General features: G+C 39.1%; 1 non-coding gene across 1 annotated transcript; it reads right to left on the bottom strand.

The window, feature by feature from the left end:
* Positions 1-4,653: 4,653 nt before the first annotated feature.
* On the bottom strand, positions 4,654-4,760 carry LOC141610040 (small nucleolar RNA R71). The gene has a single exon (XR_012527935.1). It is a non-coding gene; the product is annotated as a small nucleolar RNA R71 (small nucleolar RNA).
* Positions 4,761-5,456: the final 696 nt, after the last annotated feature.

Below are 5,456 nucleotides of genomic sequence, written 5' to 3'. Positions count from 1 at the left end.
AGATAAAATGGTGAAAAAGCAAATTACGATGTAAACATAGTATACATCATCGTGAATGACGAAACACTCAAGAGGGTCGGTGTCTTCAATGTGATCAATTGATTGATGTTTATTACCAGTTTTAATTGACATGTATTTATCATCCACCAAAGTTTCTATGTCATTTGATGATTTATCTTCGACCTGATTTTGTTTAAAATCCGAAAAAATAAATTCTCCAATGAACACCACTACCACCGTCCTACAATTCAGCGCGTTACTAGTTGTCTCCAACGACTGGCAGTGTGGTTGGGTGGGTGTATGATTGAGGGTGGAGGCAGGGTGGTTGTTTGGTTGGGACTTGATTGGGAGGGCGCTAATTGAGGATGGTAGAATATAATTTGGGAGTGAGGGTAGGTTATGAAAATTTTATGAAAAATTTTACTCCCTCCGTCTCGGTCAATTGTTGTCCTTTGGTTTGGCACAAAGAACAAGGAAAGAGGAGGACCAATTACTAAATGACAAGTGGACCAAATTGTGTGTGAATGATCAAATTTTTCATCAAGTTCATTCTTAAAATAGAAAAGACAACAATTGATTAAGACACCAAAAACGGACTAGGACAACAAATGACCGGATATGTGATTGAGTTGTTGGATTTGGACTTCCATTAGTCGGTTTTCTTATATGTGTGAAAATGGGTTGAATGTGACCGGTAAATGTTGGAGTTTTTGTCCTCCACAATAGTGCGTGATAATATTATTAAATCTCATTAAGGAATATGCATGGGATATTCATTGGCAATACTAGTCAGCTGATCAACATATATCGGAAACGGTTGGCCAACTAGGGTATAAGTCTAGGGAAGTCGTTAGAGGGTCTCCTCCTGTTGTCACTCCCCATCCCTTTGTTTCTCCTAGTTTAGCATCGTCTAGTAACAGTAGCTCGGGGAATGCCCCAGAAATTGTCCCTTTACCGCCATTGACTACAATGCAGATGGGTTCTTTGTTTCAGCTATTTTCAAACATTAATATGAACAAGTCTAATTCTGCTTACTCTTCGTGTTATCTTGATTGCAATTCTGTTTATGATGATACTGAGGATGATCCTGACCCAAACTCAATCGAACTACCTCCCTACATACATAAAGAAATATAAGAGGAGGGCAAAGGGGAACCAGTTATAGAGAACACTGAACCTATCAATGTAGCGACAGATTTAGAACCCCAAGAACTTAGGATAGAGACAACCCTAGACCCGAATAAAGAGCTCGCTTCATCGACATTCTTCACGAGTTCAAAGACGTCTTCGCTTGGTCCTACAAGGATATGCCAGGGATAGACAGGGATATTGCAGAACATCGAATCCCAATTAAACCAGGTTTCAAACCCGTAAAATAGAAGCTTCGTCGAATGAGAACAAAATGGGCTCTCAAGATCAAAGAGGAAGTGGACAAACAGTTTAAAGTCGGGTTCATCAAAGTTTCCGAGTATTCAGACTGGGTGGCTAACATAGTCCCCGTACCCAAAAAGGATGGACGAATTGTGGATGGTGGACATGATACGTATTTTGCAGGTACATCTTTTCCATCTCATGAGAATTGAGTGGGAAATGTCACATTATGGTCTAGAAAACTCGGCCGAGCAACCCGTTACTCGGTCGAGTATCGCGTACTCGACCGAGTTTACCACGATAATCAACCGAGTACCCGGACGTTGCATTCTTAGTTGTTCATGCTCATTGTATAATAAACTCTAGTGTTTGCTTTTATTCTATATGTATCCTTGGGTGTTCTAGTATCGGTATGAGTCTCGGATGGTATAATACAGTATATATGTTTGGCCTGGAATTGAGACGGTAACGATATAAGAATTGGTATGGATGGTGGCATGACAATCTAATTGCACTGGTTAAAGTTGTGTGTAGTTTATCTCTCTCCTTGTTGATGTTTCATGTTACTTTATTTATAGATTTCGTGAATGTCGTGGTGGTCCTAATTATGTTGCATACATGTTTTAATTGTTAAGAGATGTGATATATGTTCCATGATGGTTGTTTTTGTGTGTGTGTGTGTGTGTGTGTGTGTGTGTGTGTGTGTGTGTGTGTGTGTGTGTGTGTGTGCATATATATATATATATGCACGTCTCGTTTTAGGGGTTGGTGAATTTCGGGGACGAAGTTTCTTTTTAAGAGGGGAAGATAACTGATGTGAACAATATTTGAGCATATTTAGTCCCCGAATTAGCCTCGTTCCTATGCTTTTTAGTGCATAATTGGGTCATTTACTATCTTTAGTCCTTTGTTTTGCATATTCTTTGAGGTTTTGTTTCCTTGGTAGGAGAGGAGTGCAAACCTTGCATTTTAATGGCAAAATGGAGCTAAATTGATCGAATCTAATTACCAAGCATCAAAGTGAAGACAAGACTAGAAGGCCTTTGTAAATAATGGGCAATGATGAAGACGATCCTTGCATCTCCGACAAGATCCTTGAGGATTGTTGGAAGAAGAAAAGAAGAAAAAGCTTGCTGAACTAGAATCCGGCCGTCGCAGCATCGGGACGCTCGTCCAACCTCTACAATCCGAGCGTCCCTCCAGCCAATCCGCTCGTCCAACATCCCCACAATCCGAGCGTCCAACCCTCCCGTCCGCTCGTCCAACTCTCACAATCCGCTCGTCCCGACCCCTTGGCCGCTCGGATTGTCATCCAGTACAGCACGCCCTCTCCTTGTTCTACTCGGGATGCGCATATTTCTGAAAGCCTAGCAAAAAGGAGGCTCGCATCTTTCTTCGAGAGGAGCAGTTCCTCAACTTTTCTTAAGGGTCTTAATCGTCATTTAAGCCCTTAGTAACCCTAATTTATGTACCTAATCCCCACTATAAATACCCCATTGTACTAATTAGATTATCATCAATCCTTAATATAATTTATGTTCTTCTAATCTCTCTTTAATCTTGTAATCAACTTTTAATTAAGCATTAATACAAATCTCATTTCCTTAATTTCTCTATTGTTCATCATTTTATCTTGGGTAATTGAAGATTATTTGGGGTTTATTTGGAGGATTGACAACCTTTCAATCATTCATCAAGTACTTCTATTATTCTTTGCTTATTATTTTGGAATCATCATTAGGTATAATTCTCTTAATCCCTTTTTAATTATTGTTAAGCATCTTCATTTATTCATCAAGTTTTGCTTTGTTAATATGATTGACAACCTTGTTAGCATGTTAAACTTGATAATGAGTGAGTAGTTTCCTTAGATAGGGTTAATGGGGAATTATGGGGAAACCAACATGGGGGATGATTCATGCTTAATCTAATATGTTCACATAATTTATTTGCTTGCTTGTTGTGATCTCAACTTATGCACATGTTATGTTTGATGAAATGCGAGCCTATGAATCCTTGCATTCTTTACCCATCACTTATCTTTTCAATGAGACTTGTAAGACATAAACCAACTCGAGTCTTATTAGACCAAGCATATAGTTGAGTAGGGAGGATTAAGTCGACTTGTAGGTGTTGTACAATCTAATCGATTCGGCTCCGGGACCCAAACCTTCCTAGGATTGTAAGATATAAACCAACTCGATCCTATCACAACAATAATTGCTTACTTATAATTTGAGAATATGTTTATATGATCAATTCCCATGAATCCCCTACGAACCCATGACACCCTAGTGCTTTTAATCAATTGTTTACATCTCATCTTAATCATCTTTCTTGTTCATTTACATTGTTATTTAGTTTTGTGATCTTCTTATCTCAACTCAAATTGTGACACCCTTAGACACCACTACTTGCAATCAAAAATCCTACATCAATACTCGTCCCTTGGGATCCGACCTTTACTTACCTCTTTACTAATAGTAGAGTAGTTTGTGAAGTTATAAATATTGTTTTGGTCTAGGTGCTCCTAACGACAAGTAACCGAAAAATATAGTCCGACCAAAAATGGCGCCGTTGCCGGGGACGGTGTTAACTTGATTTGATTTTCGTTGATTGTTATTAGTTCTGTCTTTCTTTACCTTGGGGAAGTAAAACTCCTGAAGGTTTGTTCTAATTGTTTTCGAGTTGTTTGATATTTTGCATGTCTAGAAGATCACAAGGTAACTTGTTACTCATTCATCACGAAATTGAGAGAACTTTGAAACCAATAGAAGACTTGCTAGAAATACTTTGAGAGGTATTGGTGAGGTTGTAGATATTCAACTAAATACTATTGAGGTCATCAACCATTTTGCAAGAGAAGGTGAGGAGAACCCAACACAAAATCAACCACACAATCAACCCACAATGCCTAAATTTTCATCACATTCCGTACCAACCGAGGAGAGCCTACCCAATGGTACTCCCACACCACAACACTTAACCGGAAATTTCATTTCAAAATCCGCATTTATCCAATTAGTCGAAAGAAGGCAATTTGGGGGGATGCCTAGTGAAGACCCTCATTCTCACATGGAGACTTTTTGTGACTATTGTGATGCGATTTCACAAACCGGAGTGACTTAAGACCAAATTCGATGGGTCTTATTTCCTTTTTCTCTAATTGGTACCACGAAACAATGGTTAAAAAGCCATGATAAGGCTACTCTTGGTATCGACTCTTGGAAGAAGTTGGCTCTTGCTTTCTACAAAAAGTTCTACCCTCCGGAAAAGACTAACATGCTTAGAGCTCAAATCACGGGTTTTAAGCAAAGGGACGAAGAATCTTTGTATGAAGCTTGGGAGCGATTCAAAGGAACTTGTCGCTCATGTCCTCATCATGGACTTAGCGAGTGGTTCATTGTACAACAATTTTGGAATGGTCTTTATGAAGACTCCCGAAACATTCTCAACATGGGATCAAATGGTATGTTCACCGAAGTTGACGATAATCAAACTTGGAACAAGATTGAGGAAATGGCGGTCCATAACTCACAATATAGTAGACCTCGCAAGGCTACTAGAGGAGGAAAGCATGAAGTGGACTCTATTACTCAATTGGGTGCTCAACTTAGTGCTCATATTGATACCATCAACATGAAGTTTGAGAAGCCTATGGCTAAACTTGAAGAAGCCTCAAAATCACCAAAGCAACATGTTAATGCCATGGTGGCATCTTCATCAATTCCAAGTGGAATATGTGAGAATTGTGGAACTTTGGGACATGACCAAAGTGAATGTAGGGGAACAAGTGAGCAACTGAATGCTTTTCAAGCATACAAGAGTGGTACCCCTTATTCCAACTATTACAATGAAAACACCAAATTCCATCCAAATCTCTCATACAAAAGCCAAAATGTTCAAAACCCTCAACCAACATACACCCCACTTCCAATGAGAAACCAAAATCAAAGACCCTTTTACAACCAAAACCAAGGTTACCAAATTCAAACTCCATACAATCAACAAAATGACCAAGGTTTTGATGTTCAAAAAGCGGTCCTCCAAATGCAAAAGAACTAACAAGAGTTTTTCACTCAAAT

This window comes from Silene latifolia, chromosome 10, assembly GCF_048544455.1.
Source record: "Silene latifolia isolate original U9 population chromosome 10, ASM4854445v1, whole genome shotgun sequence".
NCBI lineage: Eukaryota > Viridiplantae > Streptophyta > Magnoliopsida > Caryophyllales > Caryophyllaceae > Silene > Silene latifolia.
Note: the sequence above shows the minus strand (reverse complement) of the source record. Positions and strands in the feature narration are given on the sequence as shown.